General features: G+C 35.8%; 2 long non-coding RNA genes across 4 annotated transcripts in view; one reads left to right on the forward strand and one right to left on the reverse strand.

Moving 5' to 3' along the window:
- LOC138136328 (uncharacterized) overlaps positions 1–16,545 on the forward strand; it is a 284,939-nt gene that overhangs the window by 242,929 nt on the left and 25,465 nt on the right. The gene's annotated exons all lie outside the window — the stretch shown is intronic.
- Positions 4,597–7,141, reverse strand: LOC138137235 (uncharacterized). Its single transcript, XR_011161638.1, has 3 exons — positions 6,814–7,141; positions 5,691–6,761; positions 4,597–5,635 (listed from the first exon to the last, which is right to left on the reverse strand). It is a non-coding gene; the product is annotated as an uncharacterized lncRNA (long non-coding RNA).

A 16,545-nucleotide genomic window follows, 5' to 3' on the forward strand; every position in this document is an offset into this window, starting at 1 on the left:
CCTATTAAAGTGTAGGTATAACAGCTACACTGTGTGTGGACTTCATTTTACCAGCAAATACTTCGGCACGAACAATAGATTGCTGAATGTGGCCGTACCCTCGACTCAATACAACTTCCCTCCTTTTCCCGTCCAGACTTACTTTCAGTAATAGTAAAAAATATTAATAATTACATTTTAACTGAACACTATTTTTTATAGAATTTTCATCCGATCTACTGATCTACGATATTTCTACTGAAGACGCTATAAGTAAATTGTGTAAATCCTGTTTTATGTAGTAATGAAGGTATAAATTTTTGTGAAAGTTTCAAAAAGAAAATAAGAAAAGCTGAGCATAATCAAAATTATAAAAAGCCAGAATGTTAATCCAAAATTCGGGCTGCAACTACGGGCTGCAATGTACCGAAAACGTTACATGCAAAATTCAATGTCAAAATAAAGAGCAAAATTTTGAAGGTGAGGAAGCCATAAATCTCTGTTTGTTGCAATTGAGGAAAAGAAACACCAAATCAAAATTTATAAAAATGCAATGGAAATGTATCGAAAAAAATTGAAAATAAAAACTTCAAAATAAATGTAGTCTTTTAATTTCATAAATAAATTATTTTGAGAATTAAAATAAATAAAAAAGCCAGGATATCCAGCTGGCTGTGTCTTATTTTGCACCTACCACAAGCCAGTAGATGGCGTCGGGGCACAAAAACTATGGGAGTTTGCGTTCTATAGGTTTACTGTTTTGTCTATGGATTTCATCATAGAAAAAATAAGTATAATCTAGAATGCAAACTCCATAGATTTTTTTCTGATTGACGCCATCTATCGGCTTGTGGTGGGTGCAAAATTTCAAAGCCTACTATGTGATTCCATATTCCCCTCCTTTTTGCCAATAATATTATGTGTGTTTCAGAATGAATTTTTCACTCCATTCAAAGGTAAATTTTGGCAACGTGACTTACCCTGTATGCAAAAACAGGAGTTTAATGAAGAAACTTTAGTCAAATTTATCCATTAAACTTCTTGCTTTCCATCCAAAACCTGCCACGTTGCTAAAATTTAGATTCGAATAGAGTGAAAAATTCGAAGTGCTGAAACAAAATATACAGGGTGGTCCCGATATAACCTGCCAGAAGAAATCCAGTAATAGGTGAGGATGAGTAGAACTCATACACAAAAAATGTTTCTAATAAAAGTCTTTTCGTTTTAGAGATAAAAATAATTGAAAATTTGGTCAAAATTTGCTGTACGCTAATGAGTTAATCGGTTTTAAAAAGGTAATTCTGGTTACTTGGCTGCGATTTCTTTAGCAACGGTACCTGCAACATCTATGACATTTGTCAAGTTTAATTTTAAATTTGCGAATCTCTCAAAAAGTTATGAAATTCACGAAACAAGAATTCGCCGATTTGCATTTACTCTAGCGAAACACGTGGTAATTCAAGACCGGCAAGGCTACCATACGGCGAGCGTTTTCCTGAAGGAGTCCTTCCGTCTCGTTGTACTTTTGTGGAGCCACATCTGCATTTACGTGAGGTTGGTTCTGACTGATTCCAATACGATGGCGTCCCCGATCCTCCATTTAATCCCTCTGGATTTTAATTTTTGGGGCCACACGAAAGATTTGGTATACGAAGTTGAAATAAATACAAAAGGCCAACTCCAGAAACGCGTAACAGACGCCGCGAACCAGATTCGTAAAAACCCAGAAATGCTGAATTGTTTATGAAAATTGGTACCGGCCTACTCAAATGTGCTTAAATGCCAACGGAAGGCACACAGAACATTTATTATAAAATAATGTCTAGTTTACCTTTCATTAGTTAGTAGATATTCTCAGTTAGAGTTGAAAGTACGAATATGTAAAGTGTAAATAAATGTATTCAATACATTATTTTGGCTATTTAACCACAATTAAGATGATACTCTTATTACACAGTTCTTCCACAATTTTGCACACACTACCTCTACATTTATTTACACATTGAGGAACACCACTTTATTTATTACTCATTCATCTCAGTCTACAAAATCAGCTTTTGTACCTAAATAAGCTGGTGAATTAACGCACACAGTGTACAGCGTTTTCAATAAATGTCATTAATTTGATTTAGTTTGTCAGATTTGAGATTTGGCATAAACAATACAGGTACCTATGTTGCTTAGATACTGTCATCCTTACAAACACCAACAATTAATTCCTGAGTAGGTACGTATTTTTGTGGTCAGCAGCGTCGAATGGGTGTGGATAGAGGTTAATTTATCCCCATTATTTTGGACCTAACGAAGGGGGGTTTTTTGAACTTGTTATATCCTTCTAATGACCCAGAATTTTTTTGGCAGGTTATATCGGGACCACCCTGTATAATTACTAAATTTATCATTAAATTCAAAAATATAAAAAAAATAAACACAATTTTATTTGCGATTTTTTATATCTAATTTCTTTTAATTTTTAATTTTGAGTACGCTCTTCCAGATTGTTTAAATAGTGCTAGAGCCACAACTTTCTCATCAGTGGTGTATCTGCGTCCTTTTGGTTGGATATTTCGCTTTTTCAATTGTGATAGATAAAAATTTGTAGCATCACTCCCCAATACTGAGCTTTTCAATTTAATGTAAAATTGTTTAGCCAACCGTAACTGTTTTCGATAAGAAGTTGCCCTAATTTTATTGATACGTGCCACTTTTTTAAATTTTAACAAGGACTGATACAATTTGTTGGCAGTAGGTGACAGTAGGTACTTTTTTTCCAGATTTGAAAGGCTCGAACTTCCTGCTTTGTAACAAGGTGGGAGTTTCAGGAGTTTGTAAGCTGACGGAAGGTATTACTTCATCTTGCAGATAAAATAGTTGGTCTTTTGATGTTTGCTCTAAAAAAGCAAAATGTATACATGACATTTTATGTAAATATCATTAAACTTACTGTATGGAATTCTTAAAGTGGGTACAGTTCAATTTATTATTTGCAGCAAAGTAATGATTCTCGAAGTGCAGACCGCATACACTAGCGGTGCTCACAACCCTGACACAAATTTTGTAAGAGACTTTGTATTCTAGATTATACTTATTTTTTCTATGGATTTCATCATAGTAGAACGCAAACTCCCTATACATTTTTTGGGCACAAAGCGTTTACCGCCATCTCTTATCCTGGTGACGGTGCAAAATCACAGCCTACTGGATGCGTTTACCTTTCCTTTGATTTTTTATCATTGCAAATTTTCACAACAAATTAAAACGCCAACAATAGGTACTTTCGATATTTTATTTTCAACCGTCTTTGATACAGTTCTACTTTATTTTTATAAATATTATTCCTAAATGCTCATCGTTCTCGTATCCTAACATTTAAAATTAAATTTTACCCCTTAATGTAAATGTGGTTAAATGAATTACATATTTTACCAATAATTTCATCTTCAATTTTATTTTTAAGTGAACGAAAAATTAACATTAGGTTCTTATGTTTGAATTACCGTTGAAATTTTGCTTTTAATATTATCGGCCGAAGTTATGTTACTCAATATAATTTTGAAACTATTATGAATCTTATTAACATTTTTTACAAACTCTAAAAAACTCACACTTGCCACTTTCTGCTAAATTTTAGTACAAATCCAAAAATCCTCCAATGTTTTCATTCAGTTTTTTTTTTATGGAAGGAAGTGCTGTTTTTTTAATCCAAAAATTTTTCAAAAGTAGGTACATATTGCGTAAATGTAGGACTGCTTCCTGCCAAAATTTTGTGTGCCCCGGATTTTTGTAAACTCCACAAGCAAGAGGTTTCTCGCAACGTGGGCCAAATGTCCCTCCCTCCAGATTATTATCAAAGAGTTTGTCAAAAAAGTTATTGTTTTTGCAGTTCCCAAGTTTTCATCATTTAGGTTTGTTCTACCTGTTAGTTAAAATATATTAAAGTAGTTAAATATATTAGATTATTAACAACAATGTTATTAGAAATTACCACAGTTAACTAATAGCGTGATTATGATGACTCAAAACTTGAGTTGCATAGGACATCTTTTGGATCTTATCTGCATGTCCGTAACTTTGTGGAGGGCTCTTAATTCGCCCCACGCTGAATCATAAAGACAAACCTTCACTACATGGTCCAATTTTACACTTAAAATTTCTTCGTTTACTTCCCAAACCAAATCTTTTGTTATCCTATAATTTCTAATTCTTTTAATAAGATGAGGTGTATCAAATAATGGTGTAATCTCTTGGTCTTGAAGTATTATTTTTCTATCAATTTGTTGATTGTTTTCTATATAAATTTTGCTTGATTCTCTCAACAACAAATTTAGCAATCTGAGCAGCGGTACTACATTGTTTGTGAACGTGACACAGCCTCATTTTGAATTACAAGATAGTGACATAAAGATTGACACTGCTTTAACTGATTTTTAGATTATTGAGATTACTTTGATTTTAAAGTTTTGACTTTTTAAAACATTTGCGCCCTCTTGCGGTGTGGTGAGGGTGCGCTAAACGATTTTCCAAAAATTTATTAGGTTCTTTTCATTCTATAGTATTTTATTTTCTCTATGTGGATAGTCATAGAGAAAATAACTGAAATGTTTTACTGGTTGCTGATATCTTTTTAATTAAAATTTACAAAAACACCACTAATAAAACCCAAACAAGTTACCAAATTTTTAATCGTTTAAAAATACAATATCAAAATATATTTTGAACTGCTCTTCTCAGTCCCATATTTTTACTGTCACATTTTGCGGATCTTTCAGGTTTCAATCGCTGAAAATCTTCAGCCCAAAAGAAGTTATCTTTACTAAAATGTTTCTGCAAATTAAAATAATATTAAGTTTACTATAGCCACATACATATATCACCTAACATAAGAAAAACTAAATCTTTACTTTATTATGTGTGTAGATACTTACACAGCAGATTTGTAGTTCACGATTGGAGCACGAACTTACAGACAGTCTAAATTATTTTAGCCACTGTTCCCTCCGTACTCTGTTTTTGACTCCTAATATTAAATTGCTTGTTACTGTATATAAGTAGGTATATGTAACGGGTGTCTTATCGTTTGAAACATAAAAGAATTTAAATCCATTTTTTTTAGAACTTGAACAGCCGCTAACACTAGCTAACACAACACTTGTTACTGACCATGTTAAAGTATTAAAATAAACGCAAGTAACTGAACCAAGTTAAAAGATGTAACGAGAACAAAGAAATAAATGACAATACTTAAACACAAACGAAAACTGTTAGGAAATAATAAGTTAGATGAATCTTGAACTAGGATTATTAAATATGCAGCAGAATAATGACACTAGTTTTTGTCAAATTACGTCAAATCATTTTTAGATGGTGTTTTTTTTTATCCCCAGTTTGAGTGGATTGTGCGACAAGGACAGGCATAAAAAATCACTGATGGCGGTACCTTTATACGTAGTGTGTTGATCTAGTTACCTTAGATTTCATCAATTTTGGACATATGTTGTTTTTGAAATTAACGCCTCAATTGTAAATATAACTTGAAAATATCATTCTGCAATGCATTAAAAATTGTTCGGGCTGCTGGCAAGTCGTCTCCCAAAGCAGCTTTTTGAAAAAATAAAAATAGTGACGGCCAGTGCTCCAATATTCTTGAACACACTTGCTGAAAAAAAAACCTTTAATAATGAAATATAATACCCAAATTATAACTAACTTACTTTCAATGAGAGCCATCTCGTTTGACTAGGGTATAAAAGCTTTGTGGGCTTTTCTTCTAAAAACATTTCGAACTCCTTCAGTTCCTCTAGCCGTTTAGGAGAATGGGAAAAATAAGTATACACATTCCGTGCAAATTGTTCCACACAATTTGGTAATTTTTTGCATGCAGCACTAGCACACAGGTGAAGTGAATGACACCCACATCCTTGGATTACAATATGGGGGGAGATTTCCTGAAGTTTTGCTTTCACTCCTCCAAGGTTCCCCATCATTACACTAGCGTTATCAGCGCCAAACCCAATCAAATTATTATAGGGAATGTTATTAGAGTCCAACAACAATTTAATAGAGTTAAATAAAGATTTTGCAGAGGCATCACTCACTTCTATCAAATCGACAAAGTGATCTTTTACTTTATTTAGGTCTTTATTAAAGAATCTTGCAAGAACTACAAGACTTTTTTTAGTTCCGACATCTGTGGTATCATCAATTATTATCGAAAACTTTCCTTCACGTAGTTTGTCCAAAGTTAATTTTTTTGAATATGGTCCTTAATCATGATTCAAGATATCTGTGGCTTTGTCTCTTTTAAGTTTTAAATTTTTTAAAATCTCATTATCTGGTATTAGTTCTTTTAAAAATGGGATCAATTCATTCACTAGGGATAACGACAAATTATTGTCACATAGAAATGCAATAATTTTTTGCTCCATAATTTTGGTTTGTTCTGCAATTGTTGGTTGATGGACTTTTAAAAGGACACTTGCTTCTGGAGTATCTTTAGCTGCATTGAATTTTTTCATATGCAATGTTGATTTGGCATGTCTTCTCACATGATACCCACCTCCTTTTATATAAATCATACACAATTTACAATATGTTTTTCCATTTTTTTCAATCAAACAGCTAATCTCTTCCGTCCATTCTGCTCGAAAGTGTCGGTCAACAGTCCCTTTCTTCTTTTTTTTTTTGCTAATTTTTCTGATACTTCAACAGGGCTTTTTTCTACTTGATTTGTTTCATTTGTTGTGCTTGAAGATGCACATGGCTTTGGACTTCTTACAACGAACCTATTATTAAATAATAATAGTTACCTATAATTTTTAGTTGATATTCAAGTACCTGTCCATTTTCACAACACTACTACAACTATTTCTTACTGACTACTGACTAGTGACTATCTTCTTAGTCTTACTGCACTATGCCATTGCCATTAATATTAAAATATTGAAAATGATGAAATGATTGAAATGAACTTATAACTTATGTCAGTTATTTCAATTTTACAAAGACCTTGACACTTTTCACAGCCGACTAGCCCAAGGCGACTAGCCGAAGCCGAGACGACGAGACGTTTGACACGATGACACGAATGACGTTAGGAACGTCAATGTTACCAATACCACCAAAAATTTTACATCAAATTAAAAAAAACAAAACGCCGAATTATTAAAATTATACCAAATTTGCTATTGGGGTACCACTGTACTGACAAAATGTGCGTTGTACCACATGTGGTACAATTGTACCAACTTCAGCAACACTGTCATATAGGTACCGCTTGTTTCTATGGTTTGTTTGTAAATACCAATACTAATTCGTACTGAATCACCTATTCACCGAATGCATTTAATAGTATCAGAATTCAGAATAGTACAAGTAATATGAATGGTTTAACATGTGTGCAATTAATGCACCAAGCAGAAGAAGAAGAATTAATTCATGTGCTCTTTGAGGACAACGATTATATTCTAAACCATAATGTAATTGCACAAAGAATTATTGAATTGTAAGGTTTTGAAAATGGATGTATATCTTTAATGTTTTTACCACAAACATATTTTTCAAGAATGACGAATGATGTAATTACCAAAATAATTGGATATTGTGAAAATACCGTACCATTTTATTCATTTTGTACATTTAGAAGCCACTTTCGTCATTTTGAATCATATTGCTCGCTGCCCAGAATTTGTCAAACGAGATAAGTCTTTAGGTGGTTGGGAGCAAATTACTGTTGAAAAATCGCTGCTGTTAGAGTTAAGCCGGCCTAAGATATGTCATTTGGTGGGGGAAATCTGCGCGGACAAATCACTTAAATTACTCAAAAAACAGTTAAATGGAAACTTTTACTCGTTCACCGGTCACTGAAAAAATCAGCTGACCTTTAATCTGTTGAACACCCCTATTTTACGAAAGATGAACTCGTCCGACTGTTTTCCGTCTTCGCGCACCCCCACCAAATGACATATCTCAGGCCGGCTTAACTCTAGTAATCTGGGTATTAGCAAACAAAGAAAGCTATCGAAGTGTAGCTGATAGATTTAATGTATCCAAATCGCAAGTATTTTATTCCATTCATCGTGTGGCAGTTATTTTGACTGATTTATGTAAATTATTTATCAAATGGCCCTCTGATGATGAGAAACCCCATATTTCAAACTAATTTAGCACATATGGATTGCCAAATGTACTTGGATCTATTGATGGTTGCCATATTCCTGTAAAGAGACCTGTGGAGAACTCAGTTGATTATTTTAACAGAAAAAATTTCTATTCTGTTATTCTCCAAGGCATAAGCCTTCCAAATATGATGTTTTCAGATATACAGGGTTATTCACGAGAGGGGTACTTCTGAATTTTTATTTTGCCGCAACCACCAATACAATGGCAGTGACTACTAAATCAAATGTGTTATTTCTTTTAAATTAGAAATCAAAGTAAGTTGAATAGATTTGTCAGAAATGTCAGATTGGCAGATAACCTGTATTTAATCAAAATTCAACAAATAAATTAACAAATTAAGTTAATGTAAAAGGTGTTCGAAGTGTCTACCATCGGCTTGGAAACATCGGCAGCGGCGACAGAATTCCTTCCACGCTCTCCAAAATGAGGATCATATCAGTCTTTTTTGCTTTAACGTCAAAGAGACAGGACTAAGAGCCGTCGTGGATTCAGTTATAATTATTTTCAAAATTTGAAATCAAGATATTGTTGCAATGAGTATAATGGGTTGCGGCAAAAAGAAATTCAGAAATACCCCTCTCGTGAATAACCCTGTAGATATCAGATGGCCTGGAAGTGTCCACGACGCAATTACTACATAATTGGTGATGCAGCTTATCCATGCAGAGAATGGCTTCTTCCTCCGTTTCGTAACAATGGTCATTTAACACCTCAACAAACTAATTACAATACTTGCTTGTCAAAAACTAGAGTAATAATTGAGAATGCATTTGCATTGCTCAAAGGAAGGTTTAGACGTTTAACATACCTTCAAATGAAAGACCCTCAACACATGATGAACACAGTTGTAGCTTGCTGTGTTTTGCATAATATGTGTTTACTAACAAGTGAAGATGTTAGTCATTATATTCTCGAAGGAAGAGACGATGATCGAATAAGATTGATACCAACTTGTGGTGATGATAATGAAGATGGAAATAACTTAAGACAAGTTATTGTTAATTATTTATGGAATCACCGTAGATTATAGATTTGACACACCTGCCTATATACATATACTATTAGCGTTTTCTGTTGCTATGTATGAAGACAATATTTGAAAATAAACTTTTATTGTAAACACAACATACAATAGTATATTGTAGACCTAGGCGGTAAAGTGTCATTTTTCCAGGCTGAAAGAATAAATGTACAGGCGAGCTTTAGCGAGCCTGGACACTTCTTGAAGCCTGGAAAAATCACTTTACTGGCAAGGTTTACACATTATTTTTCTTCCTACACAACATGACTGCAATAATTTTATACTGAAGCTGATATTTGTCTCTTGATTTTTCCGATAGCAAATTAAGCGAAACGTCGTGCACATTTGCATTTCAGGCGGCGTACAATACTCTATCTCTTCTTCACTTGGATCTTCCACATGTTCCATTATTATGGCTTTAAAATCAAATAAATACAAATATTTTTATACAAACAAAATTTGTTTTGTCTGTCAACAAACTGTCAACAATAACCATTTGATATAATAACAAAACCACGACCTGCTGTATTATAACCGGCCTGTTCAAAAGTGTAATTTGAGTGATCCCCGCAAAGCGATATTATTCATCTTAAGTTTTTGTCACCGAGAGTTTTTCTCGTTCAAATGACATTCGAATTTAAAATAAAAAATACAAAAATACGATTGTATTCAGTATTGTTTTAGAAAGAAAATATGAACTTACTGTACTCAATCTTAACTCCAGAATCATGTCTAAACATATTTTTCCGCATTTTTATTCTTTAGAAGCGCCCGTACTGTGGCGCCCTCATCGGCGAAAATTGGCTCTTTCTCGGAAACATTTTCGCAATGCTTTTTTAATGAAATGAACAGGCCGGTTATTACAGCAGGTCGTGAACAAAACAAACAGTCCGAAACGCAGCGGCACCTACACACAGTTAGATATAACTTTCTGCAGAAATCTATATCTGTTGGTAATTTTAAAATAAAAATTTACTTATATTAGATTTTATTAAGCAGGTTATTTTATAAAAAGAATACAGCTTTTGTTTGAACTAAAAAAATTACCTAAAATCGCAAAAATTTTTTTTTTTGTAAATTTAATTTAACATATTATTGCAGGGCCCTCTATTGAAAAAAGTTAAAAAATTTTTTACTGCCTAGCCATTTGTGTTTTTTTTTGTACATTTTTTTCATAGTCTTTTAACCAATGTAAAAATTCATTTCTCGGTGTATTACGAACACGTGTTGCTTTCAAAGAATTTTTTTTTGCTACTTCGTTATTTGTACCATTAGGTGGCTGCTCCATGTTCAATTCCGTTGATAGTACAGATGCTTTATTAACACTGCGATGTAAAAATATTTTGGATGGCTTTTGTGGGTTCATGGCTTGAACATCCCGCGATGGGTATTACATTTGGTTGGTCACCAAAATATTCAGCCATAAGGTCACTGTAGATCCAATTTTTGTGACTATTCCCAGATGTATTGTTATGATCAATTTACAATGAAATGTCTGAGAAACAGTAACAAGTAACAGTACTAACAGTTGCTAGGAACAGTTTAGCAGTTATGCTTTTATGATTGTTATGTTGTGTGTTGTGTTCCCGCCAACGCCAATCCCGCCCCTTCCCACCATCCCGCATTCCCACCCCCGCCGCAGGTTCCACAGACCACCATCCCACGACATCGAATTCGAAATTATCGAATTCTATAGAGGTCGAATTCCCATATCCTATAATGGAACATGGGAAATTCTCATACGATCAGATTTTAATTTTACTGCTTGAAATTGAAATTGTGATAGAACACTAGATTTCAGCTGAACCTGAATTTACATTTTTTGGCACTAAATAAATTTATGAAAGCACCAGTTTGGCAACACTGACCTTATTATGACAGCTGCCCATTCGCAGAGTGAAAATGGCCTAGCGTAACGGTATTAGCGTTTAACGTATAACACTATTTACGGTCGTATAGAGGTGACGTAACGTAACGTGACGTGACGTAACGCGAAAACTCTCTATTAGAGAGTTTTCGCGTTACGTTTTTCAGATAACCGTGTACGCTAACGCCGGTGTTGCTAGGCAATAGCGTAACCGATTCATTAGAGAGTTTTCGCGTTACGTTTTTCAGATAACCGTGTACGCTAACGCCGGTGTTGCTAGGCAATAGCGTAACCGATTCATTATTACAATAAGCGATTACGGTAATTGCTCGCGAATAGCGTACCGGTTATTTTAACGGAACGTAACGCGAAAACTCTATTACAATAAGCGATTACGGTAATTGCTCGTGAATAGCGTACCGGTTATTTTAATGGAACGTAACGCGAAAACTCTTATGCACGATTTATAGTTCCTGTTTCGTGCTGACTTGGACCACAATGGATGATCCAATTTTTGTGTATTGCTCGAAGGACCAATCTCGATAGATGAAGATATTTGCGGTCACAATGGATGACCAGTTTTGTAGTTGAGGATCACAATGGATGACCAATTATATATGTAGTTTGCTTGAACTTTGTTTATTTAAAACTCAACACTTAAACTACTTGAATTACACAATTGTTAACGAGAATTTCAGACAACAATTACGAGTCGCGACAAGAAACGAGTGAAGACCGAGGCAAGAATCGAGACAAGAGCTCAGAATTTTTAATATTCTTGGAATTTATAATGTTGGGGTAGGTAGCGTCCAACTCCAGAGTGGGCGTTGCTTCCCCACCCCGCTGAGGCCCATCGGCTGTAACATCCGCAACATCCCGGCGCTCATTGAATCGCCAGGCTCAATCTACTTAATCCTATTTACAATAATTGGAAATATTGTTGTTACAAACTATGACTTAACCTAACACTGCTTGTCATTTAATCGGTACGCCACTGATTTAAAGCACTCACATCATCGGCAACACACTGAGAGTTCTGACGGCTCTTTTGATTACCTTGTTTTCCACCCGGACGGATACAACTCTGATGACCCCATCCTTGCCGGGGTGGATCTCCTCTACTCGGCCCATCTTCCAGTGCAGCGGTGGTGTGCTGTCTCGAAGTAGCACCAAGGTCCCGGGTTGCACCAACGAACCAACGTAGTCTCTTGATGCTGCCATCGACTCCTTGCTTACAGCTGACTCAGATATTCCCGAAACCATCGCTGCCAAAAATGCTGTCGGAGCTTTTCTACGTGTCTCCAACGGCTGAGGCGATTTATCGGTACCTCGGTAAAGTCCTTGTCCGGTATCGCCGTCAATGGTGCACGGATGAGAAAATGACCTGGCGTCAGCACGTCCACGTCGTTGGGGTCGTCGGTCAGCGGGCACAAGGGACGCGAATTCAAACATGCCTCTATACCTGTCAACAGAGTATACATCTCCTCGTACGTCAAATGTGCGTTCCCTAACACCCTTCTCAAATGAAATTTGGCTGATTTCACCCCAGTTTCCCAAATTCCCCCGAAATGTGGCACTCGCGGCGGAATAAAGTGCCAGTGGATCTTTTTCGTTCCTAAATAGGCTAAGACCTGATTATTGAATTCACTTATTTTGAATAGGATCTTTAGTTCATTTTGAGCCCCTACGAAATTTGTCCCATTATCGGAGTAAATGTTTTCTACAAGTCCTCGCCGCGCTACAAATCTCTTCAGTGCACCCAAAAAACTCTGTGTTTAAATCCCCTACAAGTTCTAAATGTATGGCCTTTGTTGAAAAACAGATAAAGAGAGCCACATAAGCCTTTATCGTTCTCTTGTTACGCGTTTTACCGTCTTTAATGATTAAAGGCCCAGCGTAATATATTCCGGTATTAAGAAAAGGTCTTGCGACCACGGTTCTGGACGCAGGTAAATCACCCATGATTGGATTCACCGGCAATGCTTTTAGACGCCCGCAAGTTAAAACATTTTCGGATTACCTGCCGTACTTGGTTTCTACCTGCCAATGGCCAAAATTTTAATCTGATTGCTGCTAGAGTCGCTGTCGGTCCCGCATGTAAATGTGATTCATGCTCTTCCTTAATGATAAGTTGCGTAACTTGATGTTTGGGCAGTAGTATTGGATGTTTCTGATCGTAAGAAATATCTGCGTTGTTTAATCTACCGCCTACCCTAATCAGCCCCGCATTGTCGCTTAATGGATTTAACGCCCTTAACTTGCTGGTTTTGTTGATGGCACTCTTTGTTTCCATACTGACCAGTTCTTCCGCAAACTCTACCCTTTGTAGCAGTTTTATGATTGTGGTTGTTGCGTCAATTAGTTCCGACGACGAAAATTCTCCGGTCCGCTTATTAGGATTATTTTTGCAATTGTACAAAAACCGTAAGCAGGTAGCCACTACCCGTCTCAACTTTGGAAAGGAGAACTTATGCAAAAGATTTGTCTCCAACTGGTTTACCGTTATTAGTGTTAATTTTCGCGTTTCCGATATGCTTTCGACCCTCGGCGTTTCGTTGGGCCACTGACTTGTTGGCTTCGTAAGCCAGTTCGGCCCATGATACCATAACTGGCAATTAATTAACTCGCTAGGTAACATGCCACTTTTCTTTATTTTCGGCAGCTAATTGTTGTACGCATCTGACCGCAATAAATGGAGCACACGCCGTTCCGTACATTACCGTGTTCAGTTCAAACGTCGTTATGGGATTGTTGAGATTGTCGCGCCAAACGATTCTCTGACACTTGCGATCTTCAGGAGCTATCAAAATCTGCCTGTAAATTTTGCTGATATCGGCCGTGATTACGAATTGGTGGAACCGGAATCGCACAATGATCGTCTTGGAGTCTTGGACCTACCGCTAGCACATCATTTAGACTCGCACCGTTGCGTTGGATGAATTTAGTGACGCGTCGAATACTACTCGCAGTTTGGTGGTAGTACTCGACTCCTTGATCACACCATGATGTGGTAAGTAAACTGACCCGAGTTCCGCTTGTAATTCGGTCACCGGAACCATGTGATTTAGGTCTTCATACTCTTTCATGAATTCCTTGTACCTTTCTGCGAATACCGAGTTACCATGAATTTTCCTTTCAAGCGTGAAATACCGTTTCGTGGCAATTTCCCTTGTTGCGCCGATATTTGCAGGTGAAGCCTTGAATGGTAACTTGACAATAAACGGACCATCGGCGTATATCGCGGAATCAGGGGATTCAAAATCTAAGAAATTCCTTTTTGAGAGGATTTCCCTTGCCATTCAACGTGGAAACGCTGCAAGCATTCGGGGCACTTTTCCAGATTCCGCATTATTATCGGAAATTTTTGCATTGTAAATTAAAAATGTTATGTAATTATGTTTATTAAAATGTCTATTGCTTGTTAATGAAGGCGATTAATAATCGAAGCTGTTTACAGCACGAACGAGTGTAGCGAGTGAGTGCCTTTAATAGTTGAGATTATTAATCGCCCATTAACAATTCGGGCTGAATACTTCAGACTATAAAAGAAACACGAAACCATCAACACATAATCTTCGTAATAAAATATTCAAGAAATGCAAGAAACTGACGATGAAAGTAGCATTATCAAACAATACATACGTACCAATTCATGAAAATATCCCATTAGAACTGTTTCATTGACAGTTTTGACGCAATTTTTGTTTCTCCAGTCGTCAAATTTGTGGAGTTCTTTCTCGTAGAGTGGTCGTGATTTTTTAGGCAGTAACTCCCCATCAGCTCTTAATGCTCGTTCAAAAATTACTTCCGGAATTTCATACATTTAACACACACATTTCGCCAGTTTTTTTTTAATTAAATAAACAAATCACTTCATCGTCATAGATACAGGACAACGTACAAATACAAAGTAGACTTCGTTTTTATAAATACGCTTTTTGTCAGTAATACATAATAATGAATAATTTTATAGTGAAAAATAAAACGTTATATGAACCTCGGGCATAACTAGATGTTTATAAATCTCGGGCAATTTACAAAACCTCGGGCCGGAGGCCCTCGGATTTGTAAACTATTGCCCTCGAATATAAACATCGTCGTTATGCCCTTGGTACATAAATAACTATTTTTTTGTACGAGAGCGGCAATAATGAGAATCTATCGCAGGAAATGAATTTATGTGATCATTTTGTTTGTCATCTTCGAAAACAATATGTTTCTTGTTATGTTGTCCTCTCATGTCGGTTTGTGGTACGCCAGTGCACTTATTTTTTTACCATGTTCATTATACACAGGCTTCTGAGAAATGTCCAAAGTTGTTAAATAAAATGTTTTACAGACTTGTTGTTTAACATAGTTTACCCAGAAATAATACTTGAATACTCTAGACCATTCTTGGTCTCGGTCTTTATTTTTTGGTCGACTTGTAAGCACTTTTTCGGTGGTTTTATTTATAAAAGGGTATTTACCATTTTGATCTAATTGATAATAACTATCAAATAAACTCTTCCTCTGCTGATGATCAATTTTTGTTAAACATTTATATCTACATAACGAAGCGCAGTTCTTTTTATCTTTTATTTTTTCTCTGGTACCAGCTTTTTTTTTTCTAAGTTCGGCATCACTCTTGGATTTGTCAGATAACAATGATTATTGCGTTCGGCATTGTGTTCTGAGCGCACTCGCTTGCGCTCGTGTTGCTTTTCGAGAGATGAAAATAATCGCTCAATTCGCTCGGTGAAAAATTATCGAGCATTCAAATTTTTCCCTACATGCATTGCATATAATTGAGGTTAGATTAGGTGCATTCAACTCGCAAATCGTGATTTCGATTCTTTAGAATCGCATCGATTGATCTCTGTTGAACAAGTGATTCTGTTTGACAGTTGCGATTTGCGATTCCCTATTTTAGGTTAGGTCAGAGGTCGGCAACCTTTTTGGAGAAAAGGGCCATTTTATCTTAAATGTTTGACTCAAAATTTAAAGAGCCGCAATGAAGATTTGAGATGGAATGTTTTAACACAATATGGGTATAATTTTATATTGATTTAACCCAAAAACAAACCTTTTTTCATACAACAATAATAACAGATTAATGAGATTTTGAGACTGCATTTCCGCACAAAGTTTTTCCATATTGGGCGAGTAATTGGAAGTCTTCAATTTCAGGCAGGTTTCGAGACTTATATTTGTAAGTTGACTTAGCATCTTACTTTTGATACTATTCATGTTTGAGAACGCCTGCTCACAATAATAGGTGGACCCAAAAATCGTCAGAATTCCAAACGCTACAGTTTTCAGTTGACAATAATTGTCTGGGAGACTATTCCACGTCTCAAAAATCAATTGGTCCTCTTTTTGACAATTAGAAAGCTCTGTCCATTTGTGATTCATGGCCAATGTCGCTTTTTTACTTTCCAGGTTTTCGAGTTCCACTTGTAACGACGTAAATTTTGAGGACCACAGGTCTTTGATATTCAAGTCTGCTAAGTTGTAGCTG

This window comes from Tenebrio molitor, chromosome 8 (genome assembly GCF_963966145.1).
Source record: "Tenebrio molitor chromosome 8, icTenMoli1.1, whole genome shotgun sequence".
Lineage (NCBI taxonomy): Eukaryota > Metazoa > Arthropoda > Insecta > Coleoptera > Tenebrionidae > Tenebrio > Tenebrio molitor.